At 51.3% G+C, this 16,290-nt stretch overlaps 1 protein-coding gene across 10 annotated transcripts in view; it reads left to right on the top strand.

The window, feature by feature from the left end:
- The window catches only part of LOC126254530 (C-Jun-amino-terminal kinase-interacting protein 4), a 263,338-nt gene that overhangs the window by 228,499 nt on the left and 18,549 nt on the right, over window positions 1-16,290 (top strand). The gene's annotated exons all lie outside the window — the stretch shown is intronic.

The raw sequence follows: 16,290 nt of genomic DNA, 5'->3' as shown, positions 1-16,290 counted from the left end.
TCTTTCCAAAGGCATTACATTTTACCCCATACACCAATTCAATTGTAGCGGAATTGTTATAGGCCTCCTCTCCTTTCTGTGGTCCCAACAGTGGAGACACTATTTGACCACAAACTGTACCAACCACACTCAACTCAAAGCCATTGTTGAACCCTGCCGAACTCAGCTCACTCCTCCACCCAACGGTGGTCCACTCACACTGCTCCAAAATCACCACTTGTTAACATTGCAACATTTCTCAACCTTGTGTCACCTTCATTCCACAAATTGCTCAACAAGGAAGCAAACCTTACATCTGCAGAAAGAACTGCAATCCACCACCACCTGCCTTATAACCTTACATGCAGACAAAGGCCCCACCAGTGTGGTTTGGAACGTCAAGAATTACCTGGTAGGAGGACTGTCAGATTCATCCACTCACAAATGCTGCCATAGTGACACCAATCCAGAATTTCAACAGGGTCTCCAGTCTCTTCTCATATCGCCAGACCCAACCCAATACATCTCCCTCTTAACCTCCTCCTTACCCCTCACCTCCCCCTCCATTCTCCCTCCCCCCTCCTTCCATTCTCCAACCCCCCTCTACCCCCCCTCTCCCCCTCCCCCCTCCCCGCTCACCCCTCTCCCTCCTCCCCACTCAACCCTCTCCCTCCTCCCCACTCAACCCTCTCCCTCCTCCCCGCTCACCCCTCTCCCTCCCCACTCACACCCTCTCCCTCCTCCCCACTCACCCCTCTCCCTCCCTCCCTCCTCCCTGCTCACCCCTCTCCCTCCCTCCCTCCTCCCCGCACACCCCTCCCCCTCCTCCCCGCTCGCCCATCTCCCACCTCCTCCCCGCACACCCCTCTCCCTCCTCCCCGCTCGCCCATCACCCACCTCCTCCCCGCTCGCCCCTCTCCCACCTCCTCCCCGCTCGCCCCTCTCCCACCTCCTCCCCGCCTGCCCCTCTCCCCCTCCTTCCCGCTCGCCCCTCTCCCCCTCCTTCCCGCTCGCCCCTCTCCCCCTCCTTCCCGCTCGCCCCTCTCCCCCTCCTTCCCGCTCGCCCCTCTCCCCCTCCTCCCGCTCGCCCCTCTCCCCCTCCTCCCCGCTCGCCCCTCTCCCCCTCCTCCCCGCTCGCCCCTCTCCCCCTCCTCCCCGCTCGCCCCTCTCCCCCTCCTCCCCGCTCGCCCCTCTCCCCCTCCTCCCCGCTCGCCCCTCTCCCCCTCCTCCCCCTCGCCCCTCTCGCCCTCCTCCCCGCTCGCCCCTCTCCCCCTCCTCCCCGCTCGCCCCTCTCCCCCCCTCCTCCCCGCTCGCCCCTCTCCCCCCCTCCTCCCCGCTCGCCCCTCTCCCCCCCTCCTCCCCGCTCGCACCTCTCCCCCCCTCCTCCCCGCTCGCACCTCTCCCCCCCTCCTCCCCGCTCGCACCTCTCCCCCCCTCCTCCCCGCTCGCACCTCTCCCCCCCTCCTCCCCGCTCGCACCTCTCCCCCCCTCCTCCCCGCTCGCCCCTCTCTCCCCTCCTCCCCGCTCGCCCCTCTCCTCCCCGCTCGCCCCTCTCCCCCCACCTCCCCACTCGCCCCTCTCCCCCCCGAACCCCACTCGCCCCTCTCCGCCCACCTCCCCGCTCGCCCCTCTCCGCCCACCTCCCCGCTCGCCCCTCTCCGCCCACCTCCCCGCTCGACCCTCTCCGCCCACCTCCCCGCTCGCCCCTCTCCGCCCACCTCCCCGCTCGACCCTCTCCGCCCACCTCCCCGCTCGACCCTCTCCGCCCACCTCCCCGCTCGCCCCTCTCCCCCTCCTCCCCGCTCGCCCCTCTCCCCCCCTCCTCACCGCTCGCCCCTCTCCCCCTCCTCCTCACCGCTCGCCCCTCTCCCCCTCCTCCCCGCTCGCCCCTCTCCCCCACCTCCCCGCTCGCCCCTCTCCGCCCACCTCCCCGCTCGCCCCTCTTCCCCCCACCTCCCCGCTCGCCCCTCTTCCCCCCACCTCCCCGCTCGCCCCTCTTCCCCCCCACCTCCCCGCTCGCCCCTCTCCCCCCCACCTCCCCGCTCGCCCCTCTCCCCCCCACCTCCCCGCTCGCCCCTCTCCCCCCCACCTCCCCGCTCGCCCCTCTCCCCCCCACCTCGCCGCTCGCCCCTCTCCCTCCCCCCCCACCTCCCCGCTCGCCCCTCTCCCTCCCCCCCACCTCCCCGCTCGCCCCTCTCCCCCCCACCTCCCCGCTCGCCCCTCTCCCTCCCCCCCACCTCCCCGCTCGCCCCTCTCCCTCCCCCCCACCTCCCCGCTCGCCCCTCTCCCCCCCACCTCCCCGCTCGCCCCTCTCCCCCCCACCTCCCCGCTCGCCCCTCTCCCCCCCACCTCCCCGCTCGCCCCTCTCCCCCCCACCTCCCCGCTCGCCTCTTCCCCCCCACCACCCCGCTCGCCCCTCTCCCCCCCACCTCCCCGCTCGCACCTCTCCCCCCCCTCCTCCCCGCTCGCCCCTCTCCCCCCCTCCCCGCTCGCCCCTCTCCCCCCCCACACCTCCCCGCTCGCCCCTCTCCCCCCCCACCTCCCCGCTCGCCCCTCTCCCCCCCACCTCCCCGCTCGCCCCTCTCCCCCCCACCTCCCCGCTCGCCCCTCTCCCCCCGCCTCCCCTCTCGCCCCCCACCTCCCCTCTCGCCCCCCACCTCCCCGCTCGCCCCCCACCTCCCCGCTCGCCCCCACCTCCCCGCTCGCCCCCACCTCCCCGCTCGCCCCCACCTCCCCGCTCGCCCCCACCTCCCCGCTCGCCCCCACCTCCTCGCTCGCCCCCACCTCCCCGCTCGGCCCCCCTCCCCCAAACCTCCCCCACGACCCCCCTCCCCCCCGCTCGGCCCCCCCCCGCTCGGCCCACCCCCCCCCCCCCCGCTCGCCCCCACCTCCCCGCTCGCCCCCACCTCCCCGCTCGCCCCCACCTCCCCGCTCGCCCCCACCTCCCCGCTCGCCCCCACCTCCCCGCTCGCCCCCACCTCCCCGCTCGCCCCCACCTCCCCGCTCGCCCCCACCTCCCCGCTCGCCCCCACCTCCCCGCTCGCCCCCACCTCCCCGCTCGCCCCCACCTCCCCGCTTGGCCCCCCTCCCCCAAACCTCCCCGCTCGGCCCCCCTCCCCCAAACCTCCCCGCTCGGCCCCCCTCCCCCAAACCTCCCCGCTCGGCCCCCCTCCCCCAAACCTCCCCGCTCGGCCCCCCTCCCCCAAACCTCCCCGCTCGGCCCCCCTCCCCCAAACCTCCCCGCTCGGCCCCCTCCCCCAAACCTCCCCGCTCGGCCCCCTCCCCCAAACCTCCCCGCTCGGCCCCCTCCCCCAAACCTCCCCGCTCGGCCCCCTCCCCCAAACCTCCCCGCTCGGCCCCCTCCCCCAAACCTCCCCGCTCGGCCCCCTCCCCCAAACCTCCCCGCTCGGCCCCCTCCCCAAACCTCCCCGCTCGGCCCCCTCCCCCAAACCTCCCCGCTCGGCCCCCTCCCCCAAACCTCCCCGCTCGGCCCCCTCCCCCAAACCTCCCCGCTCGGCCCCCTCCCCCAAACCTCCCCGCTCGCCCCTCTCCCCCCGCCTCCCCGCTCGCCCCGCTCCCCCCACCTCCCCTCTCGTCCCTCTTCCCCCACCTCTCCTCTCCACCCACCTCCCCGCTCGCCCCCACCTCCCCGCTCGCCCCCACCTCCCCGCTCGCACCTCTCTCCCCACCTCCCCGCTCGCACCTCTCTCCCCCCTCCCCGCTCGCAACTCTCTCCCCCCTCTCTCCCCGCTCGCCCCTCTCTCCCCGCTCGCCCCTTTCCCCCCGCCTCCCCGCTCGCCCCTTTCCCCCCGCCTCCCCGCTCGCCCCTTTCCCCCCGCCTCCCCGCTCGCCCCTTTCCCCCCGCCTCCCCGCTCGCCCCTTTCCCCCCGCCTCCCCGCTCGCCCCTCTCCCCCCGCATCCCCGCTCGCCCCTCTCCCCCCGCCTCCCCGCTTGCCACTCTCCCCCCGCCTCCCCTCTCGCCCCTCTCCCCCCGCCTCCCCTCTCGCCCCTCTTCCCCCACCTCTCCTCTCCACCCACCTCCCCGCTCGCCCCCAACTCCCCGCGCGCACCTCTCTCCCCACCTCCCCGCTCGCACCTCTCCCCCCCTCCCCGCTCGCCCCTCTCCCCCCGCCTCCCCGCTCGCCCCTCTCCCCCCGCCTCCCCGCTCGCCCCTCTCCCCCCGCCTCCCCGCTCGCCCCTCTCCCCGCCTCCCCGCTCGCCCCTCTCCCCCCGCCTCCCCGCTCGCCCCTCTCCCCCCGCCTCCCCGCTCGCCCCTCTCCCCCCGCCTCCCCGCTCGCCCCTCTCCCCCCGCCTCCCCGCTCGCCCCTCTCCCCCCGCCTCCCCGCTCGCCGCCACCTCCCCGCTCGCCCCTCTCCCCCCGCCTCCTTGCTCGCCGCCACCTTCCCGCTCGCCCCCACCTCCCCGCTCGCCCCCACCTCCCCGCTCGCCCCCACCTCCCCGCTCGCCCCCACCTCCCCGCTCGCCCCCACCTCCCCGCTCGCCCCCACCTCCCCGCTCGCCTCCAAACCTCCCCGCTCGCCTCCAAACCTCCCCGCTCGCCTCCAAACCTCCCCGCTCGCCTCCAAACCTCCCCGCTCGCCTCCAAACCTCCCCGCTCGCCTCCAAACCTCCCCGCTCGCCTCCAAACCTCCCCGCTCGCCTCCAAACCTCCCCGCTCGGCCCCCCTCCCCCAAACCTCCCCGCTCGGCCCCCCCGCCTCCCCGCTCGCCCCCCCGCTTGGCCCCCCCCGCCTCCCCGCTCGCCTCCCCGCTCTTCACCCGCTCCCCCCGCTCCCCCCTCTCCCCGCTCGCCCCCCGCCTACCCCCGCTCCCCCCCTGCTGCACCACCTGTTTGGTGGCATACTGAGAGCGTGCCATGACAAGGTGCACAATATCACCATCGATGCCAGACCAAAACACATGGTGACCGGCCAATGACTTGATACACAAGACTCCTCAGTTCCCTGAAGTAGGAGCTGAAGCACATCCTGGCACAGAGCTGCTGGGATCACAGCCCGATAGCCCATCTGTAGCTAAGAGAACACTACCATCAAATACCGAAAAGTGGTGATGGAGGGCAAAATAGTTATGCAAAGGGTGAGAAGTCTAGACCGGAGTCCTGTGTGGCCAAAGGTGCTGAACAAGGTGAACAACTTGATGCTAAACCGAATCGGCAAGGACAGCAGCTGTGATCGAGGAGCCTGTAACTGGAAACTCATCCACTGTATGTAGCACCTCAACATCTAAGTGAAAACACTGGAGTTCTCATCCCGATGAAAAGTAGGATCTGGCCCAATCAGAAGTCAGGACAGCACATTGACGTAGGCATGTTGCACAGTAGGCCTAATATTTGTTTCATAATTGTAGCAAGACAGAAATAAGACCCAGCTTTGAAAGTGGTGTGCTGTTTTGTCAGGCAACCAAGTAGACAGATTAAACAAAGAAACCAAGGGCTTGTGGTCAGGAATGAGATGGAACTTAGACCCATACAAGAACACGTGAAACTTTTGACTGTATGGACGATAGAAAGTGCTTCCTTTTCAATTTGGAAGTGGCACTGCTGAGTGGAATTGAGCATTTTTGATGCGTAATCTATCAGACATTAAGAACCACCCTTATACCAATATGTGAGAATGGCCCCGAGTCCATACTAGAGCACCCATATCCAAACCAGGTGGCCACCAGGATTGAAAGTAGTCAAAAAAGGAGCAGAAAGTAATTTAGATTTCAAATGTGTGAACATGTACTCCAGGCCGGAGTCCACTGAAAACAAACATTCTTGTGGAGCAACTCTTGGAGGCGGTGGGCCAATGCTTCCACACAAGGAATAAATTTGTGATTGTAAGAAATTTCACATAAAAATGTTTAAAGTTCTTTGACATTTTTGGGTTAAGGCTGAGCTGTGATTGCAGGAACATGGCGACATAAAGGCTTAAAACCATTGTGAGAAACCTCAAACCGCAAATACACAATGAATGGCTAAAAAGGTGTAACTTGGCAAAGCTACATTTCAATGAATGAACGAGGTGCATAAGTTATGTAAATGCTCTTCAGTGGACATATCCATCATGACAGTGTCATCAAGATGCAACCCAGAATGGACGTCGTCATATGTTCCAAAATATACTGAAAAACTGCCGGGGTGCTATCCATACCGAATTGAAGGTGCTGATAGTGTTACAACCCAAAGCGTGTGTTAATCACAAGGAGCTTTTTAGAATCCTCATCCAACAGAACCTGCGTATAGGCTTCTGGTAAAACAGTTTTGGAGAAAAACTGGCCCCTGCGGAGTTTATCCAATAATTCATCCAGACGGAGCAAGGGGTAGGTGTCAGTGATAGATTGAGCGTTAATTGAAACAGTGAGCATTAACTGAAACTTTAAAGTCACCACAAAGGCGGAGCTGACCAGACACTCTTTTAACTACCACAAGAGGGGTGGACCACTTACTCGATGTAAAAGGCTGTATGACCCCCAACAATGTCAGCCTGTCAAATTCTGATTTTACTTGATCAAGCAAAGCCACTGGGATAGGGCGCACACAAAGAAAGTGCAACCACACCAGAACTTTCTGGGTAATGTGATCTGCAAAGCTAGGGCACAACCTAAATCGTCAAAGAAAAAAAGAAAAGGGAAAAAAACTCGCAGAATACAGTGTGTTGAACTCCTGGTAAGGGATGTGATTGGAAATGAAGTGCACTGTATCCCCAAAATAGAAAAATGCAAAAGCATCCAGACTGAACAAATTATTGGTGCAAGCACAATCCACTTCTAAAAATGTCAAGGAATGAACCATACATTTATTAGTCGTGGCAGCTGTAAATAGCTCCAGAATTGGCATTTATTGCTTGTTGAAACTCCCCAAAGGTAGAGTAACAAGATACAGTGCCATAGATCTGAAATTCGTATTAGTTTCTGAGTTCAGTAAAGTGATGGTTGGACCTGTGTCCACTTGTAGTCTGAGCACTTTGCCCATCACTCACTCTTCGATAAACAGTTGATTAGGATTCGTAAGCACTGGAGACACACAATTAACATCCATGTCCATGTCTGCTAGACGGGGCTGGGAAAGACTTGGGCACTGTATGTCCTTTTTTCCTACACATGTTGCAAGTCGCCCAGCTCTTAGCCCTGTCATGTTGCACTAAAAGTTATGGGAAAGACAGGAGCACTGGTGTTGATTTGGTGGTTGTTCAACATTTCGCTGTCAATTGTCGCACAGAGGCCCTGTTTGTATGGCTGCCACATCATCTTCTCCCAAGGACTGACAGACACCTGATGACCAGGAACGGGAGCGACTGTGGCAGTGTCACATCAACTCTCAATCACCTGCAGCACAAGATACCTTGAAAGATTGAGCAATATTTAACACTTCAGCCAAGTATGGATTCTTCCTCTATAGTGGGCGTTGACGCACTTCATTGCCAGGCACCAACCAAATGATGGCGTCATGGACCATAGTATCAGCTAGGATTCATGGTGAGGATTGATAACAAACTGACATTTTCGATTGGTGCCATGGAGTTTGGCCTTCCAGGCCCAGGGGGTCTGGTGGGGCCATTTATGAAAATGGTAGAACTCCAGACTCACTGCAATAACGTGTGTGTTTATGCTAATAATGTGACAACAACTTACACATTCCATCAAACAAAAGTGGCAGGTTCCTGGAGTGGGGCTAACTGGCACAACAACTGGTATATCAGAGGAAAAATCCAAGAAAATAACAAACTGTTACATAAGTTTGCATCCAGGTACTGATACTACTTGTTGCTGACAGTAAGTATGGACGCAATATGGGAGCAAGTGCCTGCTGAACTGCATTTATAAAGAGCAGGTCTCTGGTAGATGGCAGACCAGATGGAGTGCCATGCACATAAGTCATGTGGCCCATCAGAGGTGGCCCTTGGTAGCTCACCTGTGCAGATGCCATTGGCAGAATATATGACAGGCAGCCTGGTACCACAGTGTGTACCCAAGTATTACAACAGGGTTATAGTAGTACCTACTTACCCTGTAGTATGCTGCAGTTCTTACCATCACATACATCTATATCCTGTCCATACTAGACTCTGTGCTACTCCATTTATCAGTTGTTACTCTCATTTCCTGTTGGACCTTGAACTTCCTAGTGGACCTTGTACTGAAACTTCCAATGCCTCCTCCCATTTTCAGTACTCGGAACTGGTAGTTATTAACATTCTCCCTGCAAGCAAGGTTCGGCCTTCCCCTCTTCAAACCCTCTTCTTTTTCTTCCCATATATTACAATTTTTTTTCTAATTTTCTGTACCCATAAATTACAGGTACTCAAAAGCAGTCTTTACAATACAGGGTGATTCAAAAAGAATACCACAACTTTAAAAATGTGTATTTAATGAAAGAAACATAATATAACCTTCTGTTATACATCATTACAAAGAGTATTTAAAAAGGTTTTTTTCACTCAAAAACAAGTTCAGAGATGTTCAATATGGCCCCCTCCAGACACACGAGCAATATCAACCCGATACTCCAACTCGTTCCACACTCTCTGTAGCATATCAGGCGTAACAGTTTGGATAGCTGCTGTTATTTCTCGTTTCAAATCATCAATGGTGGCTGGGAGAGGTGGCCGAAACACCATATCCTTAACATACCCCCATAAGAAAAAATCGCAGTGGGTAAGATCAGGGCTTCTTGGAGGCCAGTGATGAAGTGCTCTGTCACGGGCTGCCTGGCGGCCGATCCATCGCCTCGGGTAGTTGACGTTCAGGTAGTTACGGACAGATAAGTGCCAATGTGGTGGCGCTCCATCCTGCTGAAATATGAATTGTTGTGCTTCTTGTTCGAGCTGAGGGAACAGCCAATTCTCTAACATCTCCAGATACTGTAGTCCAGTTACAGTAGCACCTTCGAAGAAAAAGGGACCAAAAACTTTATTGGCTGAAATGGCACAGAAAACGTTCACCTTAGGCGAGTCACATTCATACTGAGTTGTTTCCCGCGGATTCTCAGTGCCCCATATACAGACATTGTGACGGTTGACTTTCCCATTAGTGTGGAAAGTTGCTTCATGACTAAACACAATCTTTGAAACGAAAGATTCATCTGTTTCCATTTGAGCAAGGATAAAATCACAGAAATCGATTCTTTTACTCTTATCAGCTGCAGACAGTGCTTGAACCAATTTCAGACGATAAGGTTTCATAACTAACCTTTTTCGTAGGACTCTCCATACAGTTAATTGTGGAATTTGCAGCTCTCTGCTAGCTCTGCGAGTCGATTTTCCTGGGCTGTGAACAAATGCGTGCTACATTTTCATCACTCGTTCTCGGCCGTCCAGAACTTTTCCCTTTGCACAAACACCCATTCTCTGTAAACTGTTTATACCAAAGTTTAATACACCACCTATCAGGAGGTTTAACACCATACGTCGTTCGAAATGCACGCTGAACAACTGTCGTCGATTCACTTCTGCTGTACTCAATAACACAAAAAGCTTTCTGTTGAGCGGTCGCCATCTTAGCATCAACTGATGCTGACGCCTAGTCAACAGCGCCTCAAGCGAACAAATGTACAACTAAATGAAACTTTATAGCTCCCTTAATTCGCCGACAGATAGTGCTTAGCTCTGCCTTTTGTCGTTGCAGAGTTTTAAATTCCTAAAGTTGTGGTATTCTTTTTGAATCACCTTGTATAATCTTATCTTTCTATAACCATTCTTCTAAAAGAATAGTCAGTGTGATCACCACCACCATTACCACACCAACCTGAGATGTGATGAAACATCAGTTATAGGCAATTTGCCTTCACTTTGAACTATGGACTCTGATTATGTGTTCAACAAATGCTCCAGTGAGTAGTTTGTGGGTGATGTGGAACATCCATTTGTGGTTGGGCTCTTCTTGCATAGCTGTCACCTGGCTCCTAGTGTAATATGGTATACCTTCCTACCCCTGAGACTCCCCACCATATCTTCTTCTGTTGTGGTTAACTCTATACCCATGCCATGCCACTTAAGTCCAATAGTCAGCACACTTTTTTTATATTCCTGCTGCATGTCATTCCAATGTCCCACACTCCACTTTCTGTAATCAGTCTCTCTAATCCATAAGTCTCGTTTCCTTTCTTCTGTTTGCACTCTCAAGTGCAATAACTTTCCTCCCATAAGGAATGCCACGTACAACATACAGGGTGTGGTAGATAAGTAATGAGACTCAGTCTAGAAAAACAAATTTATTGATCCAATTTGTACAAAACGTTAATATTCTTCAAAGTACTCGCCTTGGGCGTCGACACAACGTTGCCAGCGCATTTTCCAAGCTTCATAGGCCCCACTGTAGTCCGTTTGAGTTATCCCAGTTAGTGCCTTCGTGACAGCACGTTGGATGTTCGGAATATCGTCGAAACGATGACCCTTCAGGCATCTTTTGACCTTCGGAAATAGGAAGAAGTCAGGAGGACGCAAGTCAGGGCTGTATGGTGGCTGTGGCAAAACTTCAACTCCAATTCGGGTCAAGTAGGAGGTCACGAGGAACGCTGTGTGCGCCGGAGCGTTGTCGTGGTGGAGACGCCAGAGTTGAGCAAGGTCCTGTCGCTTCCGTTTGACGGCTCTGTGCAATCGCTGAAGGACTTCTTTGTAGAATTCGGCATTGACAGTCTTCCCCTGAGCGACAAACTCTTTGTGAATTAACCCCCGCTTGTCGAAAAACACAATCAGCATTGTCTTGATGCGGGACTTTGACATTCTTGCTTTCTTCGGCCGTGGGGATGCCGGTGTGTGCCACTCCGAGCTCTGGGCTTTCGTCTCCGGGTCGTACTGGAATGTCCACGATTCGTCGCCTGTTACTACGTTGTCTAAAAAGTGTGGATTATTTTCCAAATCATTCAACATCTCACGGCAAACGTCCACTCGTTGTTGCTTTTGTTCGGCGGTGAGCACTCGGGGAACCAATTTTGCGCAAACTTTCCTCATCATCAAATCTTGCGTAACAATTTGGTGAACCGTAAATTTTTTCACGGAGACCTCATCGGCGATCATTTTGAGACTTAAACGACGGTCGGAGTCCAGGAGTTCTTTCACTTTGGCCACCGTTTCATCCACACGACTCGTTGAAGGGCGTCCAGATCGTTCCATGTCTTCAACGGATTCCCTCCCGTTTTTAAATTCATTAAACCACCGGAACACTTGAGCTCTTGATAGGGAGTCTTCTTTGTAGGCCTCCGTAATCATAGCAAAAGTTTCCGAAGAAGTTTTGCCCAAGCGAAAGCAAAATTTGATTGCATACCGCTGTTCTATCGAGCGATCCATCTTCAGCGTTTTCACAAGTGTCACGGGCACACAAACAACATAATACGCGAAGCTCGACCCTCACTGCACCAGAGCTCCAACGCGACTGCGGACCGGTTCTATTGTTAGCTCAGATCCCCCACCACGTGACGTACAGGTGGAGACCGCCCTGCGAGCGACTGGGGCGCCGCGCGGCGGCCAGTCTCATTACTTATCTACCACACCCTGTACCTCACCGGCTTCAAACACTGTTTAAGTTTCTGCATTCTTGGTGTACGTCAGATAGCTGTATGTACAATTAGTGCCAGTCACTCAAGCAAGATTGTACGACAAAATGCATCAAGAAACCTATTTCCTAGCTCGGAGAAAGCATCCTCAACATTCATGACAACTACAAGAATACTTCTGAGATCACCAAGACCTCTGTCAACATCTGTTATACTGATATGAACATTGTCTCCAATTTTTTCTGGTGGGAATTTTGCATGGGAATATTTAAGCATTTCTGCACCTTGTTTTTGCAAACTGACCTGAACACCTGGATTCTTTTTTCTGATTTCTTGTTTATTTTGACACAGTCTGCATGTGATATTCACTCCCTATCCTTCACCTGCTTCATTACTTGTTCCACAAACTGCAAGGAGATGTTTGCTGCAGGATACATGACAGTGGGCTGTATTACGTTCCGTTTGATACAACACACACAGTATTTTCACATTATTGATAGATGGCCTGGAGAGTCCAATGGTTCCACCCCCCATGGCGACAGCTTAATTATCAGCAGGAGTTCCTGCATTTATAGCATCCTCCAACAACTTTCTTAAGGTCTTCATCTGTCACTAAGTTGAGCATAACCGTACTTGTCTGATTTTAGATATTCAAAACTGTTTTTGCTTTTGTGACTGCTGAATGCCTTGATGAAAAGAACAGTTTTCCATGAAGTGAATAAATCGGAGACTTTCAGCCTAGTGTGTTGATTCAGTCATCTGCATCCATGTCATTATCATATTATGAATATCCTGATTAGCACATTCATTGGAACCTTGACTTTGGCTATGTCTTGATTTTCCATGTACCAGTTTCAGTTAAGGCCACAGTTCTTTAGAGCATTTCTAACTTAGTTGGAAAATTCTCTCCCATTATCTGACTGATGCACACTTAGGCCACCTGAAGTGGTGAAGAGATAAAGTAACTGGTAAGCAACTTCTTCGGCTTTTTTGTTTTTCAGAGGTTGCAATAATATATACATGGCTAAATAGTCCTGGTAATTGAGTATATACTTGTGCTGACTGTCAGGGTTACTTTGCAGGTCTGCCAGATTTACCTGGCATCTTAGGTTAAATTCTTTAAATATCAGAGGTTTGGATATTGGATACTAAGCCTTTCTTGGAATTAGACAACTTAGTCTGGCAAGGATTGCATATGTGGAGATACAGCCTAATGCCTTCTTTTATGACATTTTTGTATTTAGTTTGTAGTTCTGTTTCCATCCGTGTGGGACCTTCATATCCAATTTACAGGTGAATATTATGTAGTATGTTGAACAGCTCTTCTGTATGCACTTAGTATAAAATAATGCTGTTGTATCTTGTTAATGGCACAATAAGTTTTTCTTTCCAATCCATTTCAGTAACATCTACTCTCTCTTTTCTCTGCTTTGCTTTGGCTTGTTTAATGTCCGCTGTTAAAGATCAGTACCTGTCTCTGGTGAGGAACTATTGTTATTTACTTTTCTTGCAGCAGAATATTCAAAGCATCTGTAAACCTGCTTTTTGTATCAAATGTTGGTTCCGTATTAGCATGTCTGCCAACTTCACCCTGCTGATTACTCCCATGTGAAATAGACATGGGACAGCCTGTGGAATAGCAATCTGAATGATTGAAATCAACATACTGTTACATGGGGTAGGTGTAAAGACCAAATAATTATGTTAGGTAGCTGATTTACCACATTTAAAGGAAAACATCAGGAAGCATATAAATTCAACAAATAAAAAACATAGTAGAGTCTGGATCATCCGACTTTTAGTAATCTGACCTTCCATTTAAACTAAACTGGTTAGCAGAAAGAATGAAAACTATAAAAAATCATAACATTGATGTATTTTGTCAGTTTTAAAAGTCGCATTTGTCACTTTGCCCATCGTTCAACCTTCTTGCTCATTTTCCCTAGCCATGGTCACTTCAGGTCAGATAAACAGGGCTCTACTATATAGTATAGCACAACATAATATAAATATCAGGAATCGCCACAGTACTCACAGTGAAACTGATTTGTCTAAATAAGAACAAGTCACTGTGGAAGGATAAATACAAAGAATTACTATAATACTCTCAGTGAAGCTGATTTGACAGAAAAAACAAGTCCCAGTCTCAGAGGTGGGACCTGCTCTCAAAAAGCAGCTGCTACCCCATGCAGGGCACACTTAACACTGAAAGTGCTGCCCATCGCACACTGTTGCATAATCACATCGAGCTTTGGCCAAGATTTCCAGCCAATGCATGAAATGGCTGGCCAAAGTAACATACACACTGTTACTTTTGAGTTCAAAATGGCTGGCCTGTTCAAGACTGTTCGCTCTTTGGGATTTCGCCATAACATATAAACATTTCATAAATGAGGCTATGCGACATCACTGAGCATCTTCACATCAAAATCCTATTATTCTACATTGCCCTAACACTTCTCAACACAAATTAGTAACAAAGTATTACTGATTTTTTATATATTTTGGCCATGGAGTTGTGATTGTTATGATTGTTGTTGTTGTTGTTAGGTTGGGTCACTGGACACAGTAAAAGAGACCGTTACTATTACACAATGTAAAATTCTGGCCACAATCAGTTTCTGTCATATTGTACATATTAATTACTATGCAGTGGAAGAAAGAATGACATAATTGATTTGACTAGATCCCTCTCAACACCTAACTTGTTGTATAATTATCAGGATATTTGGACTTGGGCATGTATTTCCAGGTAACATTAAGAAGGTTTTAACTTTTCCAGTTTTATGGACAGTTGATAAAGGTCTTTGAAATCAGCAAAATTACATAAATACTTAGTACAAAGTAACAGATAGAAAGAGCAGCTTAACAGTGTGAAAAGAAGAGTTATTTATTCTCCCTTCAAAATAGCTTTTTTTTTGTAATCTAGAAGTAATTCCTATAATTATCAGACTGAATAGATTAGCACTAGTTATAATTTTTTGTTATTACACTTTGAAGTGGCTGCTTCTTTGTAATGTAAACATTACTCATTCCACATCCTGAAGCCTCTCCTTCACGATGTCGACAAAACACAGTGCATGAATGAATGAATGAATGCATGCATGCCATCAAAGCTTTAGTCCATCAGCACCTCTTTTGTTATGTCTTTAACTGCAGAGACCAGCCTGCACACTGAACTCGACTACTACACGTATGATAAAGAAAATGGTGGAATGTATATAGCCTTAGCCTGTAGGGTTGTTTGTTGTTTGCAGAAGGTTATTCTACAGTGGGCTGTATACTGCGAGGGAACATATTGATAGTATTCCCTACTTTCATCAAGCCAGCTGTGCCGTGTTTCTTGAATATTTTCTTTCTTGTCTGTTTCCTAGGCTTCATCGGGAAAAAACATTCCCAATTATCACAAACGCTGTTAGAAATAAAAGTAGTCAAAAACATTATCTGGAGCTTAAGCTGTGATTTTGTGCCTTGGGGGCTGCAATGCTTATATAATTTTTGTGATGCAGATACTGAAAAAACTGTTATACATTATTGGGATTGCAGATCCTAGGACTCTGTCACAGCTTAAACTCTAAATAATGTTTTTATCCTTCTTCTTTAGAACCTTCATCGGTTGATAAATATTTTTCACACACTTCACAAGCATTTTCATGTAGTTAACTCTTGGAGTCTATCAACCCTTCTAGTTTCTTGATAAAATTCATAGTACCCTTTGTGATATAAATATATTTCAAAATCCTATACTCTAGTTGTCATCAGCAAAAAAGAAAGTATTTTGATAATGCATTTGAGAGTAATATTGGAATGTGTACTTAATGACTATATATGGAATAGTAGAATATAATAATGAGGAAAACCCATACAAAACTGTCTGAATTAGCTCTTGCCATGGCACTTTGCATTTCAACAGTTCGGAAAAAAAAAAAACTATTGGTGTGATTTAGTGTATTGACTGTCTAAAGGATGATGTTTCATTAAATTCACAAATAAGCAGATAGAGTGAGCTGTTCTTATCTTTAGGAGGGGCAATGATCAATAATGCAAGCGGAAACACACACAAAAAATTGATAAGTACATTCATAAGTTTCAGAAACAATTTTTCCTTCAGGGAAGGGAAAGTAATTGGTTGGAATAGGTTCTACAAGGAGGGTTGGTCACTCAAAAACCAGGTTTACTTCTATGAGGAAGAAGGCAGACAGTGATAAAAGAAGTGGTCAAAGATGGTACATTAGTTGGCGCTGTGCCCACATTATTTCAGAGACAAATGAATGAAAATAATTACTATAGATTAATTGTATTATTCTTTTCGCTTGCTGTTCTCTCTCTTTCTTTTTGTAATACATCTCTCATATCTCCCTATCATAGTTCGTCTCTGAAGTGAAGTTGGCAGAGTGCTTAATAAAGAATTATCTTTGGTCTCATACTCTGTCTCCATTTTGCTCATTTTGCCTTCCTTTGTCTGTATGCAAGGCCAGTACCTCCTGGCCTCGTTACAGAGTGATGTTGCCTCCCACTCATTTCCAAAATTTCCAACCAATTTTCTTCCCTCTCTTACAAAGGAGCCTATGGTTCCAAAAGCTAAGAATGCTATTACCCATTTTTATGCCTACCTATTGCCAGTGTAGGACTTGAACCTCCTGCTGTTAAGTATGGACCAGCCCAGCTGTCTCTTTACGACTTCAACAATTCTCTAAATTATACTATGTCCCTTTCATATAATAAACTGCCATTCTGGGTAATAATCTATGTGCTGCTGATCATTACAAGTTTAAGGTGATAGTAAGTGCATGAAATTCGTTCAGCACAATGTTCATC

The sequence above is a fragment of the Schistocerca nitens genome, chromosome 1, assembly GCF_023898315.1.
Source record: "Schistocerca nitens isolate TAMUIC-IGC-003100 chromosome 1, iqSchNite1.1, whole genome shotgun sequence".
In the NCBI taxonomy this organism is placed as follows: domain Eukaryota; kingdom Metazoa; phylum Arthropoda; class Insecta; order Orthoptera; family Acrididae; genus Schistocerca; species Schistocerca nitens.
The sequence above is the reverse complement of the archived record's forward strand: the minus strand, read 5'-3'. Positions and strand labels throughout refer to the sequence as shown.